The sequence below is a fragment of the Egretta garzetta genome, unplaced genomic scaffold, assembly GCF_000687185.1.
Source record: "Egretta garzetta isolate BGI_Z169 unplaced genomic scaffold, ASM68718v1 scaffold16, whole genome shotgun sequence".
Taxonomy (NCBI): domain Eukaryota; kingdom Metazoa; phylum Chordata; class Aves; order Pelecaniformes; family Ardeidae; genus Egretta; species Egretta garzetta.
Window position 1 is genome coordinate 5,582,094 of NW_009260022.1, and position 17,052 is coordinate 5,599,145.

Below are 17,052 nucleotides of genomic sequence, written 5' to 3' on the forward strand. Positions count from 1 at the left end.
TGCACAACAGCAGGTTGTTCCCATGAAGCCAGTGATGACATTCCCATTGGCTTCAGTGGAGGAAGAATTTACCTTCCAGAACCAAACCTTCCCGTTCAGGCACACATGCCACGTATACTGAACTGGAAGATGCCACCCCAGTGCCTTCTGTGGTGGGGAACAGCTGATTCAGGCCAGACACCAAATTAGAATTAGGTGACCCAAACACATCTACTTCATACCGCCTTAGTGATATCAATGTAGAAAACAGAAAAAGGACGACCATGCCTTTGATCATGTGTTCGCCTTGCGTATTATTTATCCTCGTTACCTTGGTGTAGGTAGTGCATTTGTTAGAATGTGATGAATTATTGATCACAACATTTGGATATCACTTCAGATAAAAATAGTAAGTAATTAACTCTCTTTGTAACTCAGAACTGAACAGTCAAACCTCAGTGAATTAAATACTTGGAGAACATTGCCGTTTCCTTGTTTGTTAGGTCTTTCAAAGAGCTTACATTTTTGCAGGTGTATCTGTTACATAAATTCATTCACTAAAATGTATCTGTTCAGGAAAAAATGACAGAGTATTTGCTGTTTAAAAAACAAGGCTTATCCATTCATCTTATTAGGGTAGAAGATCACCTACTGTTATTTGCATTTCTTACTATGATGGCATAATTTTTACAATTAGAGCTCTGCTACTGTTACTTAAATTTCAAAATTTTTTCTTTTTATGACTCAGTTAAAATTTGCTTACCTAACACTATTAGCAGAAGTATGTCTATTTGCCAATCTGCTACAATACCTGTAAAAATGAAGAAACAATAATTCAGTATTTGTACTGGAGGAACTAGCCAAAGACAATCATAGGAAAACATTCTCTACCTCTTTGCATGGTTATGGCACTGCAAATGGAAAGACAACATATTAAATAGGGAGCAAACCCAAAACCTCTTCTCTAGTCCCGTTGCTTGGGCTTCTAGAGGCTCAAACACAATTGCATGCAGGCAAATTAAATTTCCAGTTCTTGCAGCATGAACTAAATCCTGACTGCTGCAAGATCTTGCAAAACTAAGTTTGTTACAAGGCAGGACAAATGTTTGGCAGCGCAGTCCCACCAATTCTGTGCAGCGAGGCCTGTGTCAGCTGAGGACCTGCCCTGACAACACACATTTGAAACTTACAATAAGCATTAGAAAAGTTTGGTTAGAATAAAAGTCTAATCCAAATAATCATTTGTGCTGATTTTAGTTTTAATTTTGCAGCATGTCAATACCTTGAAGGCATGCAGGGGGGGCTGAGTGTAGAAATGAAAACTATCAGGGAAATGACAAAAATTCAAGTCCTTACTTCTACTAGAAATACAGGCTCTTTCTCATGCACTCCTTTCAAGCTGAGTGGTCAGGAGCAGACTAATTTCAGATACTTGGTCTTTCAGCTAACCAAATGGAACTGGGTGATGCTGGGAGTACCCTAAACCCCAAGAATGTTTAACACCAATGATATTTGGTGACAGTTTTTGCGGCACCTTAGATTTCAGCTTTGAGATTTCCCAACGGCTTTTGAACAATCAGAGTGCCTGGCACAATGACTGATTACTTAATTCGGGGCCACATATACCCCACCTAACAGTCTGAGATGAGTCTTATTCTTGCAAGCTGTCCTTGAAGCCAACAGGTAGAAGTGAGACATTGACCGACAGCATCCTGATGTGGAAATGGAAAGGCTGTGTTTGAAAATGTGAAAGTTTTTTCTGGAAATCTTCTGAAAAGGTTTAAATTAAAAATACCCACACACCCCCCCCCAAACCTGAACACTCACACACTTTGCATTTTATGCAGTTCATCAAGGTCATCTACTGCTGTGGCTGGATGGATCAGCAGGGAAGGGTGGTGCAGAGCAGCGCCTTGCCCATCCTCAGCCCTTCAGCCCACTCTTAGTCACACGGGGGACAGCAAGGTGATGGAGCTGAGATACCTCCGCACAACAGGTACTGCCCCTCATGTTTCAGTACCTCTTTCTTTTATTCTAAATTACTGTTTATTTTTAAGATGGATTTTATGTTAATATTCCATGCCTGCAGTACTAGGGAAGAAGTGCTTGACTGACTCACCAGCCAGGTACCTAAGGAGCGCATGTTCCCTGCTTTGACTGAACTTTCCTGCTCAGTCTTTGTGCCAAGGTTTTCAAGAGACCACATATTTTAACTTCTTGTACCTGAAGCACTTCAGATGAGTTTTGGAGAGAAGATCCATAGCACTTTCTAAAAAGGCTGTATCTGGGACTCCCAAACTCATCTCTCACTCTTCCTTCTTCCTATCCACTTTCAAATACTTAGACTTCAAGAAAAGAAATGGTGCAGTCCCAGTTTCAGATGCCACAACAGACTTACTGTCGCACTATTTCACAGTTAATGACATCCATCCAGCATCTTTTCAGTAGTCTCGATCTTGAACAGAATTGTTCTCTAAAAAACCATCACTCTCCCAACGAGCTGTCACAGTCATATTTCTCCCTCTCTTACCTTGTGTCCAATTGCAGGTAAATGGAGCTAATTGTTTTACCATGGTAACGCAAGGCTGAGAATTGCAGTCACATTGCCTTTGCTCCCGAATGGAGTTTCTGCAATTCTTCCTGACTGGCTTTGAGACAACATTTATGCTCTGGTCCACATGGGGCCTTAATTGGGACGGTCCCATTCATGACTATGAAATGAGGATGGGGATGCATAACGGGTTGTACGTGGAACAAAAGTACTTAACATCACCAATGGCTTTTGTTTTGGGAACGCGGAAAATAGATAGGGAAAATGCTTTCTAAAGGAGAGGGGGCCCGAGCTCCGCAGAGAAAGTGCCGTGCCCTGGCCACATCCCATGGCAATGGCTGCAGGGGAGCTGTGTGACATTTCTTTTATGCTTCCCCTGGAAAAGAGGCAGAACGAGGGCTGCGAAGCTTGAATTCACTCTACACTAAATGCAGGAATTCAGAAATGTTAATTTTAATCAAAACTTCCTTTGGTATGCAGGAAATATGCTATTCACCTAGGACTTAAAGTTTCACTGCAATTTTGTTTTAATGCTTTAAATTAAGTACCCGGCAGGAGATGACAAAATATGCATTTTGCACAAGTATGTAATATTTCCTAGGATTTAAATATTGACAAACACAGGTTTTGCTAGTCATCATTTTTTTAAGACTTTTTTTCCCCCAAGGTCCTTTTCAATGAACATTGTACTGGTTATGTTCACTCAGAGCATTCCCTTTTTTTTCCCCATTTGCTTTTCAAAGGCTTTCGGGGGCGGGAGGGGGCAGCAAAAAGAAAAAAAAAACCTGTTTGGAAAATTGTCACAGAACCCCATATATCTTAGTATTATAGCCCCTAACAAGATCACTGCAACTTTCTTAAGACCTGTCAGACACATTTACAATTCCAATGATTAAAAGTTGCAAATATATTATAAACTTCACCACATGATATTTTCCAATAATGCAAACAGCCTTTGCAGCTAGGGTAACATGAAATTCAAAGGAGACTTTGATTACATCTAATCTGGTAAAGAAATGAAATCATAAGCATGCTTATTTCAACCAACAAGGAAAGCAAGCAAAATAATACATCAAATCCCTGAGTAAGCAGTCACAAAAGACCTTTAAATAACTCAACTTTCTACCATATTTTATTATCCCTTCCTAGTTTTATAGCATTATCTGCTACAGAAATGCAGGGAGATTTGTAAAACACTATAGCATTTAAGTCATTACATTTTATAGCTAATTTCTAATGTGGATTTGATTTTTTACGAGCACAAAAAGAATCTAATTTGCATTAGTGACAGTAACTAGAGAAATTTAACACCTGGCACTGGTTGTACCAGAAATTGAATATTAGCTGCTTGGGTGCTAAAAAGCACATTCATACCTTCAAGGGGGATTTTTCATTTATTTATGCTGTACTCTCATGTTTATCATTACAAAAGTGTTCTTACATCATGATGGAAGAAAACTCTCAGGAATGTAAAAACACCGTGCACTCGATAAAGGGAGTTTGCAGCAGCAGCAGCAAAATGAATCATTTATACACTAAAGAATGTACAAACCCAGAAATAAATCTCCAGTGAGATATAAAATTAGAACAGCAGCAACCTACAGACAATTCATTTCCACGAGTGCTTTTTATTTATTTTTTTTTCCATCGATATGGCTGCTTTCTTGGAGCAATGCATTACACCCAAATTAAACCTCCATTTAAGAAAAAAAAGAACAAACCAGCCCCAAACCATAGCTGACACGAAAAAGAACCACGTTTCCACATGAACAATCCACGTATTTAGAAAGAGCGGAAAATTAGGAGCTGCAAAATAGGCAAAGCCGCTGTAAAATGATATGGGAAGTGACATTTTACATAGCCGGCTACAATTAACACATTGATGGCATTTTGCTGGGCTCCTTGCAGTGATAATGCTGTTGTCAAATGTGTTTAGTGCACCAAATCTCCTGGAGCCTTCAGCCAGGCAGCAAGCTTTTGACAGATTGAAGGTTCGGAGATAGGCTATCATGACAGATGGAAACTGGCACCGATGTTCAGCTTTCGCCGATCACAGGGGACCTGCCCCCCTTATTCTTCAGGGCTCAGCTCTGCAACCTTCCCCCTTCTGATGAAAGCAGGGGATGGCATTGTTAAATAGTGCATCTGTGTGAGTTAGACTACTCTGATGAAAGCATAAGGCAGACGCTCTGTGAAGCAAAAGACAGCCTCTGCTCTAACTGCATTTTAGATAGACTTGGGGAGGACTCCAGGGAGCTGGGATAAAACTTTGGTAAGTTTCAGACAAAAAGAAAAAGCCCACACTAACCATTAAACGGTGCTGCTTATAGATCTATATTCATGGGCTGGAGGAATCCATACAGATGAGCTACCAGCCAGCTATGGTGCGAGACTCTCCGTAGGAGCCTCTCCATTACTGTTTTGATCATTTACTGAAATCGGTTTCTAAGAACCGCACGTTGCAGAAGCCCATCCAGAGAGCAGACCCAAACAGGAGACAGGTCCACGCAGAGGGAGGGAGGGCGCGAGAGTGGCTCTGCTTTGCTGCAAGCACCCGGCTCGCTCTGAGGCTAATTCAATTATTAAGAGAGGCTGTTCTTGCAACTGGTCTTGATTCTTGGATGCAATGTTAAAACCGGGGTGGGAGCTCGTGTTATTGAGCTTTAGACAGCTGGGCATAAACAGGCAGATAATACAGTTAATTAACCTTTCACCCCCCAACACCTTTCGGAGAAAGGAATTTGTTATTTTTTTCTAATCGGCCTCAGGATATTTCAAAGGCACTTGTCCTGACTCTATTTGCTTCTTTCTATCCCTGACAAATTCCTGTTTGATTTCTTTAAACTGGGCTGTAGAGCTTTCTTTTTGCTGTCTTAATCTTCAATTCCACTCTCGCTGATATAGTATTTGGAGCGGCATACTGCAGCCCATTTGAGGTATGATAATCAGCTGATTAGCTAGTGAAGTCGTTTTCCCTGAGGCTCTTTTGTGTGCAAAATCCTCACACTCAATTGACATGTGGACATCATAAAGCTGATGAAATGCAATTGTAATGAACAAGAGGGAGAGGCATCTGCAGCAGTCTAAATGAAAGACCCTTCCCTCTCGACATGCTAATTCAGAAAATCTGCTCTTAACTTGTACTCCCTCTGGATCCCAATGGATGTGAATCTCCATGAATGCATATTCAAAACAGTGTATTAGCCTCCGTAGCAAGTGAAATTTGAGCCTGGATGGACCAATTCTAATTTCAAGACAGATTATGCTGCATCAAACGTAGTAATGATTTGACAGTTCATTTGTGACGGGAGTCCTACAGTCAAGGTTTAATGTGCGGACAGGCGCAGGTGTGCAGCCAGGACCAACAAAATCCAAAGGCTGCCAGTTAGGGAAGCCTCATGCATGAGGAAAGGTGAAACATGTTTAAATTAACACCATCTTCTTTAAAGCACCTCATAGCAATGGTTCTCCAGCCATACCTTCCTTATTACACCATCCAGCCCTGGCTAGGAGGGACCAGAAAAGGCAGCCCAACACACCACAGTTGCTACGAATTACTTCCAGGATGGAACAAATTAGGGAACAAGATCAGAGGACTGTCTGGTTTCTTAACCGTATTCTAGACAAATAATTGGGCGTGCCTTCTGGAAATTTGGGCAAGCTCTGGCTCTGTCCCTGGAGAGGGTGCGTGGGTGCAAACTGCTGTGACTACAGGCAGGCACCCACAGCCTGGGCTGGGCAGTGCCAGCCTCTGCCTGCAGGCATGGTGCATGCAGATTTTCAATACCTCTCTGGTAGCTTCCAGGGTCCATTTTGGGCTTCTCTGCCTCAAAATGATCTAAACTGTTACTTCCTTTTACCAGGCGGACACCATTTACTTCATGAGTTTTTTTATTCCTTTGTGGTTTCTAAGACAGGGAGAGAAATTTAAACTTGTATGGTCCTGTTGCATATATATATTTTTTTTTAATAAAACTTGTCTTGAGATATTAGAGATTTTTGGGAGATAAGAAAATGTTTGACCTAATACCAAATACACTTCTACAAGTTTAAAAAATGCATTAAATAATTTAAATATACAATAAAAATCATACATGTGCAGCCCTTGCTACACAGACATTTAAGTACTAATTAGCTGACATGTTCTAGTAGCCAGAAAACTCTACCTATGCTCAGGAAGAGTCATTGCTTGAGAGGATCTTCATGTGACCCAGTGAAATTTATGCTGTAGGGCAGGAAACTGAGCCTCAAGGAGGCTGCCCCTTGCCTCTCCTCCTTTCCTCCGTGTTGGCTGGGTGTGCAAGATGCAGGTACAAAGTGGGTGGGTGCCCCACGTTTCCCTTCAGTAAGATTTGGTCTAAAACCATGCTTATTAGGCCTGACTGGCTATTGGTGCCCACACCATATGAGACAAGTGCTCTGCAACAGTCGAAGAGCCCTTATCGCCAGCAACACCTCCACCGCCAATGTTTAGTCCATATGATTGTGGTTATGTACCTGTATCTGCTTTAAGTTAAAATGCAACTTCTTCTATTTGCATAGACATTTCCTATGTAGATTCAATGCACAATTCCAGATCTTAAGCTTTTCCACTCCATCATTTCATGAGGACATGGTTGAGAGAGCTATGAAACCTCCTTAAACTGCAAGAGTTCCTACCCTTCCAGTGCATCGCATGACTCTTTCAGCAACAAAAAAGAATCTCAGCATACACCCTAAATAAATACCAGCTGTAATGGCTGCTGGTTAAATAGGATCCTCCCAAAAAGCAGAGGGCCTCATTTTCCCTGTTACATTGCTGAATGGACTGAGCAGTCAGGCATCCTGGTATGCTCTACATTCTTTCTTTCCTATTCCAAGTTGACTTTTGGGGAATGTGAGGAACAAGTTAGCATCTTCACTGTTTTACTTGCGTTTTTCTTTCATCTTCATACGAGGAAAAATAGCGTGGGAGGTGCCACAAGGGAGGTATCTTGAAACAGCGCTGCTCCTGTCCTGGCCAGACTGAGGACAGTACTTCCTTCTGCCAGGAGCTGCGTGGAGAAGCATGGTTTCTCCCAGCTGGCCTCCAGTTGCCTTGGCTGGTTTTATTATGACCAGCTAGCTGATATCAAAGCTCCAGCACACTCATTTCTAAGCGCTGGTGTCCCCATGAGCCAGATGACTGAGTAGCAGTCATCTTTGCATTACAAGGTGGCAAAGCTACCTGCAGTGGATTTGGGAGAAGCCAATGCACCTGCCAAGAAGTCCGGATTTGGGAACATCCTAGCCCATTATGTAAACATGCTATGGGAATTGATCCATATCGATTGGTCCCCAAAGTGATGGGCCTGAGCCAGTTCCTCTCATTGGAGGAGGGCCGTGTCAGAAGTTTTACCACTTTGTTTTAAAACCAACTTGCCTAAAAGCCCACCAAAAAATGCCTAGCTGCCATTTTGTGATGGGGTAGCTGCCCTGCATGGAAGAGCAACATTCCCAGGAGAGGTGGCTACAGACTTTTCTGCTTACAAGCTACTCATATGTGATATAAATTAAATAACAGGTTAATTTGTGTAGCCTTAGTTTGTTACAGAGCCTCACGAAAATGGGGATACTATTAAGTCATTACAACACTGAAGAATCAGGGACCAATAGTTATTGCAGACAGACTATCAGAGACCATAAAAATCACAGACATTGGTCAGACACACAAACATTGTAAGTGTACACATGACATCAGCATTTTTAAACATTTCCCCTCACTCAGCAACTCAATAGGTAGTTTTTAGCAGTAGTCATGGCTTGGATATCATCCAGTCACTATCCACAATATATTTTGAGGGCTGGGGGAGGTAAAGGAAGCCAAAAACCTGCAGAATTGCGTTAAATTTCTTATTTAGTTCTACTTACATATTCCTGAATTCATCAGCAGTAGTGGCTTGAGATCATGCAACTCATCTGCTGGTTTCTGCTGTGCATGCTTACTGAGGTGTAGAAAGTGGACTTTTCTTCTTCCCAATGATCTTGAAGAGTTATATGGAATCGTTAATTATGAAAATCAGTACGATTCTAAACATCAAAGTTTGATAAGATACTAAATGTCATTCATATTATGTCATGAGTTTGGTTCATGTTTTGTACCCTCTTCAAACATGCTCAAATATACTATAAACCAGTGTCACATCTAATAAATTACCACAAGGAGAAGACCTGGTCTTTGTTGCCTGTTGCTTCAGAAGCATCAGATTACAATGATGTTTAACAGAGTTTTTTCTTTTTTTTTTCCTCTCCATTGAATGCTTCAAACCAGTTTGGCAGTCCTTAAAAGGTTAATGAGTACTGTCTGCTGCAGAATGCCAAACTGATTTAATTCAGAAAATGAGAAAACATTCTTAAAACGTAATCAGCTGTCACTTAGGAAATGACATACAACAAGGTAAGGGTGTTTTACATTTTGTTTCCTAAGCAGGGCTTCTGAGAGGTCTAGAGATAACGTCAGGTGGTTCCTGCACAAGATGCATCTCTCTCCAAAATTGTTTTTACCTGGAAGAGCAGACAGCAGTAACTCAACATCCTGGGTTTTGTCCCTCCAGGTAGTCACAGCCTCGATCCTTGTTTGCCTCTCTTACAGAGTTGCAGCACCTTGCATGTGTTGAGTGGCATCTTTTGTGCATCCCAGTGCTCCTCCAGCATCTCAGGGTGATCTGAACACAGCACAACTGGGACAAAGCAGAGTAGTTCCGCAGTTCCAGGACCTCCTCCTTGCACCTGGGGATGGCTGCTTGGGGTTGGAGGGACTCTCCACGTCCTTCCTAGAAAAGGAGAGAAAAATGAGACTGGGTGTGTGGGTCAGGGTGGTAAGAAGAAAGCATTTTGTTCTGTGCAACCCACGCACCCAGGAGCAATCCTCCACTGACAGCCTTTCTGACATGGTGGACCCACTGAAAATGCCATCCTTTGTCATGGGTCTCCCCTCTCTCAGGGGGTACATATGGATTTCTGGAAAACTCACCATGCCCACAAGCACTGCAGATCTTCAGAGGCCTCACACTCCTGCTCCCTTATCAACACCCACTGCAGGTCGGTTTGGCAAGGCCATGTTTTATAGTTTTGGCAAGTCTTGGGAAGAGTCATAGAAATTACATCATTTTTCTTGAGTTGAAATGCTAAACAGTTTACATTGTTAATGAAATTAAGATGATGATTCAAAATAGTATGATCTCAGACCAAAAGTGATGTCCTGCAGATCTTGAGACACTACAGTTTTCTACGATCCAGAAGTTCCTGTGATGAAAGTGTGGTCTGAAATGGCTGCCAGACCCTGCCCCTTTTCACAGCACTTTTAACTCTGCATACCACCTCTGCACCACTAAAATGTTTAGTAGCAATAGCTGACACTTACAGACTGCTTTTCATCTGCAAGCATTAAAGATGGGTCATCTTTATTTCCTTTATAGAGTAGAATAAAAAAATCCATCTTGGGTGACCTACCAAAGGCCACTGCAGGTCCAGTGCATGGTCTAGCCTCGCTGCCTCCCCAGCGCTGTTTTCCTGCAGACTCTGTGCCCAGCTCCACACGACTCCCAGGAGCAAGCCCCCAGAACATTTCTGAAGCAATATGCAAACAAATCATTTTTAGGCAGCAGGTTACTTGCGGATACTGTTGGAATATGATACAACGTGCTTACAGCACTGCTCTTCTAACCACTTTACCCAGACCTTTTATGCAGCTTTAATCCCTGAAACCCCCTGCACTGCACTCTGTAGCAGTTGAATATCCACAACCAGGACCAGCATTTAATCCAAAGATTTCATCCATATTATCACCAGAATTTTTATTTTTTTATCCCCAGTTGTATTTAGGGAGCTTCAATTTTGCTGTCGGCAGAAAGAGCCCTTTCTTGCTTGATCTCTGAGCACGCAGATGTAGTCCAATGTGTTTCTCCTTGCTGGTTAGCATAAACCACCTTCCATGCATTCTGAATGTATCAAGAATGCTGTAAAGTTTAAATTGGGCTATCTGTAATTAACTATGGTTTTAAGAGTTTGTAGGCAATTTCAGAGCAGGGCTCTACCATATTAACAGTTTCACAAGGAGGAAGCAGAATTTAAACAGAGGAAACAAACACAAACATGTTGTTTGATGGCAATGAAATTCATTTTAAAAAAGTGGGATTGCAGTAAACTGGGTGGGGGAATTGCATGGCAGCTTCCTATGGACTTAACTATCTAATTAAGTAATCAATTAATTAAATTAGGAAAAACCCAAGTAAATTATTCATCTGTATAATTCTCAGGAGACAATGTCACCTAAAAACATATTTATTTTTATCACATTTGCAATTTGTGTAAATCTAATTGTTTTTTAGTTTACCCGCAGTAATGATGGTTTCATTAATAGTTTTTTATGTAACAGCTTATAGGGAGGAGCAACACTGGACTTCTGGAATTTGGAGGTAGGCACAGAAAAGAAGTTACTTGCTGCTAGCTGAAAGGTTTTCCTACGAGCCATCTCAATGCAAAGAATTACTATAAGCAAGTATTTTCATTCTGCATCTTTTTCAGAGAAGTTCTGTTGGTTATATTTCCAATGATCCCAGCAGATACATGGAAAAAGAAATCAGTATTAGATTTCACATTGCTCTTTGAGAAAATTTGACAGAAATGTAAAAATTAAAATTTAACAGAAGAGCAGCAAGTATAATGGTTAGTGATGTGTTTCTTGTACCCTTTAAGTAATAAAGAGACCAAAAAGAATTAAAAATATTTTCCAGACCGCTTACGTCCAGGCATCTTGCAGGTTTTTTCCCCACAGTTTAGAAACCAAAGACAGGGAGGCTGAGGACACAAAACAAAACCCATAAACCCCTACTTGTGTCTTAGCTCACATGAGCTTTCCTCAGGGAATATCCTATACCTTACTAAACCATGAGACGAACATCCTGAGCACCTCCGTGCCCTGCCAGGGTGCTGGGCAGGCTGCGATGCCCGTGGAAGGTTTGGGAGAGAGACCATGCAGTTCCCCCTCTGCCTGGGAAGCCCAAAGCACAGCCTACAGGGCTGGTGCACATTTCTTACATTTCCTTCCTTCTGTAGGGTCTTCAAGGCATAAGCTCAGTAGCAGACTGCAAACTCTCTGGGACAAGCTGGAGGGCCTGGTTTAAAACAGTAATTCTGCTGCAATATAAAGGAGTGGTTATTGACAATAGTAGTATCTAATAGCTTACTCTTCAATAGTGTGCTGGCTGAGAATAATAATTTTCTAATTAATCAGCTGATACTTTGTTCAGGATCAGCAATAACAGTTCCGTGCCACATCACTCTCCGCCAACATAGTGGATGCGCAGGACAGTGGCTCTGCCGAAACACAGCGATGCCCACAGCTCCCATGGTATTCCTGGGTCTGGCAATCGATAGAAAAGATCCTGCCCCTCTCATTTTCTATCACCTCTTTAATGTCTTTACTGATACGGTATTTAAAACTTGTCATTAACTCATACACATTCCTAAATCCTTTCTCTTTTGCAGCTTAATGCACCATACCTGACAATAGGAAACAAAATTTAGTACTTTCCAAAACAGGCAGAGATGTTTAAAAATTAGCGCACAGTATGGTTTAATACAAATCTGTTGGCTGTTTGGGGACAGTACTTCAAATGGTGTGGAAACTGCATATTTATATTTTCTAAACCGCACATTTTTCACATTTCTGAAAGGATTTTAAATTCAAACTCATTTACAATCACCTATCTCAACAATGGCCAAGAATCAAAAGAATAAACCATAGGGTGAGACAGACAGCCACAGTACGAGGCTGTGCCAGCTCTGAGAATATCCCATTTCTCCCCCCCAAAACTGCCATGCCCCCACCACGCCGCCTGCTCACCTCCTCCGGCAGCACCAGGCTTACGTGCCCCCCCAGGCTCCAGCTGAGCCCACATTTTCAGAGCCAAAGAGCCACATGCAACTTGGCTGCCCAGCCCTGACGTAGCTGCACAGCATCTTTCAACTCATCCTCCGGAGACTTGCGGTTGGCGCTCACCTGAAATTTAGAGATAAATTGTAGGCTGATGAAACCGGATGCGGGTGAAAAAGGAAAAATGAAAACCCACTGGATAGGAAGGGTTTCCAAAATAAATTACTTGTTCCCTCAGTCATATCTAGGAGTAACGCTGCCTACAGCTTATATGGCAAACCAAAGGCCATCTCAAGTGGCCTTGTGTGGGCACCACTAACTGACATCAAGGGACACTGCCTCAAATCAGTGGCTGAGTGCTGGACTTCACTCTCCCATAGGACAATTATATGATATAAATACAGTAACTATACTTATGTGTTCACTGATATATACACCCCTCTCTTCATTCAGATAATTCCTCCTCCTGTTTACCTGGCCTGGGCAGAGCTCCTTCATCTTCAGATTTTTAGAAGTCATTCAAAGCAGCATTTAAGCGCTCCCTTCCTGTACCACCAAAGTCACCTAATAGCCTAGCAAATGCGTGTGCTTTCCATCCTCCGCCGACAGCTTAGGGAATCAAGGTCAAAAGTATTGCCTGATGCTAGGCAGGCATCTTCTGCAGCCTGAAGAAAGAGGAGATAATCCCCGAAAGGGTAATTTCTAACACTGTGACCATATCGGAGCTCTTCATCATTTCTTCTTCACCTCCCTAAACTTTACCTCATCTCAGTCGCACTTTCTGTAATTGTGCTGAAAATCATTTTGCCCTGTTTTCATGGGGAGTCATCTGTTTTTTACCATCCATCAAAGGTGGAGAGGTGAAGGTATTGCTGGCAACCCCACCAGCGGTGGGTTACTGCCTTGCTTGGAGAGATCCATGCAGACACGGCGCTGGGTCACAGCCGCTCCAGTAAGACCTGTGTATGACAGCAGTGAACTCTTTAAACTCAAATAATTAGATGAACACACTTAACCAGGCTAAAAAGTGGTTCTGTTTTTTGTCTCCCCGAACAAATTATAAAATCAAGAAGGAACGTTCCCCCTAAAGTCACCCCAAACAAACGTGTAACCTGCTTATGAACCCCAAGCTTATTTTGGTCTTCAAAGATAATTAAAGAACAAACAGTTCTGCCTAAACTCTCAGTAAATTAATCCCTGGCCCAGAAGTCACTGACTGTCTAGTTGTCTGAACATCTCTCCAATTTGACAGACCAGAGGATGCTCCCTGCTGCCTTGGCTGTTCACCTTACATGAACCTCAAAAATCAAACACCTCTGAACAGCACCTCTAACAAAGCAGCTGTGCACTCGATAGCTCTGCTATTGCTGCCCGTGAATGGCTCCACAAAGACAACAATAATGGAAAAAGCTTTCTACGGTTTTGTTTTCATCAAAATGAATTACTAAATTGATGTATTTTTATTCCCTGGCCCCAAATATCACTTCACAGTCCAGAATCATTACATCCTCGGCAGTGATTGCTTTCACTAACAGTAATGTTTTTCCAAAGCACTTTGACTAATATGTTTTTCCCTATTTCCCAGGACAACACAGCATAAATTCCCTGGTGGTGAAATGGCCAAGTCCCTTCCCGGGTGAAGCAACCTACCACAGCTGACGGCTTTGGGGAATTATTGTAGAAAAATCACTGAAACCATCAACCTAGTGCACAGCAGCAGGCAGAGAGGCAAACAACATCAAGTGGTATTAGCAAGGGGATAGAGCAGTAAACAAGAGGTGATACACTTTCCAAATAAGAAGATCTTTAATAGCTATAACCCGTACAGAGCTTACCTAGACCTGTTTCGCAGGGCTGGCACTGCGATACAAGAAGCACAACACTGCCTTGCAAAGGATGTTCCGTAGGGCAACAAAGATAATATCAGGTCTCTAAAATCTAAGGTGTAGGAAAAGGTTAAGGGGGTTGAGTTATTCTCCCTGGAAAATAACAGCCACAGATGTAACCTAAAAGAAGTTTTCAAAATTATGGGAAGGCTCAGATAAAAGTCTTAGAGATACTTTGGTCACAGTGGCAAGACACTGACAAAAAGAAAAGTGTAAACATTATAAAACTGGGATTAAAGATTCAGAGAACTGAGCTATTTCATGCATAGATAACAAAAATTAAAGGTAGTGTTTGTTCCCACTTGAGGTCAACAAAAAATTGTCATTGATCTGAAGTAGGTAGAGCTACCCTGGAGTAATTCCCAAGGTGAACAAAAACATATTGCACAGCAGTTAAAGTGATATTTTCCTCAGCTGTTAATTTCCGAGCAAAGAGCAGCAATGGAAGAGAGAAACAGCCAGAAGAAATGGTTAAATTCCAACAGAAAGACTGGGTGACACTTCTTTCTGCCTGGGAGATCACATCTTGAAGGAAGTTTCTGGGTCCAAGCTTTCCTGGGCAGGCACAGAGAGCTGTATTTGTCCCAGGTGAGAAGCAGATGGCTGTAAACCAGGATTTTACTGCTTTGCATCCCCTGTCTGTGCATTCAGAGACACAGAGAAGTTGTTGGAAGTTGGCACTTGGACAAGAAGCCAAGGCCATGGGTGTGGGGATCTGTGCCCTGCAAATCCAGTCACTGTTGAGGCTGATCTAGGTGGGAAGGTGCCTGCCATTGAAACGAAGCAACTGTGCTTCTCCTGCCCAGGAGCTGGTGTGGGGAGAGAAGGAGTTTCTGTGATCCCTAAGCAGGGGGAGGTATGGGTAACCATCAATCCTGCCCGAAACAGGGGAGAAGCAAGTGCACCCAGTGCACTGCAGGGAGGGAAACGCTACCCAGACCTCTGGCAGAAATGCTGGGCAGGCAGCTAAATTCCTTCCCAGAAACTGCTCCAGTGACAACGCGATGCCTCCTGGCTCCCTCCAGCCCACCTCTTGCAATAAATGTCAGCCTACAGCCGTATTGGGCATAATTAGCCTATGATAATAAATTACCCACATTTTCAGGAAAATATTAGAGACCATCATTATTTGGAATAGAGCAGCGTTCAGCTGCACAACCCTACCTAATATGATGGATGGAGTAGTCATACCACTGAATACATTTATCTAGAATGAAGTGATTATTTCGAAGATGAACACAGTCAGAAATAAGTGCATATGAATCATATGCTACTACACACTGGAGAGTACCAGAGTAGCAGGGGTTGTAGGTCAGCTGACCAGCCCATAGCTTTTAGTTGGTAGATTATTTCACACATATACCCTAGGATTTTAAAGCTCAGTCTCAAAATCCCTCTGAATTTAAAAATGATTCCATGTTTTCTCTTGTAAGGAGGGGGAAAAAAAAAAAAAGATACAAGAAGGGTTTTTTTTTTCCCCTACCTTGGAGAAGATCTTTGATGTTATTTGACTCCACTGTCCACCCACAGATGAAAGCGTATTGCCCAAAATACCACAGGCAAGCATATTGTTAGAATATTTTGATAACTGCTAATTATCATATGAAAAAGAAAGTAAACAACAAAGGATTTTCTGTGAGGACTCACTCACTTCCAACCAACTGCAAGAGAAAACAGGCGTCATTGCAGCAGAAGAGCCTCATCAGCTCTACAACAAAACTACACATTCCTTTTTGACATGTTTTAATTCCCAACAATATTTCTTTGGCCTTTTCCAGTCATTTTATTGAAGCAAAGGAAACCATCCAGGATCACAGACAAGGCTCACAACTCCGTTCTGTGACAGTACCCTGGCACTGGCAGCATCTTACCTTTTTTCCCACATGTTCTGATAGTAGGCAGGGTCACTGTAGACATCAAGCTTGCATACCTGTGAATGAAGATAGGCTCCCTGTTCGGTGACTGCAGTCTCCGGAGGGCTCTGAACAAAGTTAGATTCTTTGAACAGGGTGTGTGAATACACAGCGCTGTGTAGGTTCATCTTTCCAAAATGCAGTAGCATAAATACAATTTCTACACATTCCTCTGGATTCTGAGCATGCTTTTTTATGCATTTGGAGCAATGCATGGACTCTTCATGCAAAGGGACCATTTCTTGCAACTCAAGAGGAAAAAAAATTCAATGAGTTTTCAGTCATATTGCACGTTCCCATCATCATCATTGCTGGAAGAGATGGTGGTTTTCTTCCCCTCAATCTGTCCCAGTCACAAACAATGTTTTGCCCCGAGAAGCAGTATCTAGATTTTTGCAGATAGGGGTGGTGGAGTCAGCTTGTGGGGAAGGTTGTTTACCAACAGTAGTAGCTATGCAACATCTCCAGCTGTGAAAAACTAATGAATGGACCTGTCTCACTGTCAGACCAGTGAAAGAATCTTTTTGGGTAAGAAAACCAAAAGTGATTTTTAAAATCTGAAGTTATCTGTTATTAGACATACTTAAAATGAGTTACCACCAGATATATGGCTGGTTGTTGTAGATTTATTGTATTTCTTGATAGGTCATCAGTTAAGGATATGTATTACATCAGGCAACCATCCTAACAGCTAAAAGTCTTGCTCACCGTAAATCAGAATTTTAAGCTCGTTTTTGGATCTGATACTACCCATATCCTAAAGCCAAGTTTATCATCAGTGGAATAATTGTGTAAGACTTAATTCACAGGGATATTTCCTTGGATTGA

The 17,052-nt window shown here is 42.1% G+C and overlaps 1 long non-coding RNA gene across 1 annotated transcript; it reads left to right on the top strand.

The window, feature by feature from the left end:
- The first annotated feature begins 7,963 nt into the window (after positions 1–7,963).
- Positions 7,964–16,202, top strand: LOC118452501. The gene is made up of 3 exons (XR_004842275.1): positions 7,964–7,975; positions 10,149–10,155; positions 16,175–16,202. It is a non-coding gene; the product is annotated as an uncharacterized LOC118452501 (long non-coding RNA).
- Positions 16,203–17,052: the final 850 nt, after the last annotated feature.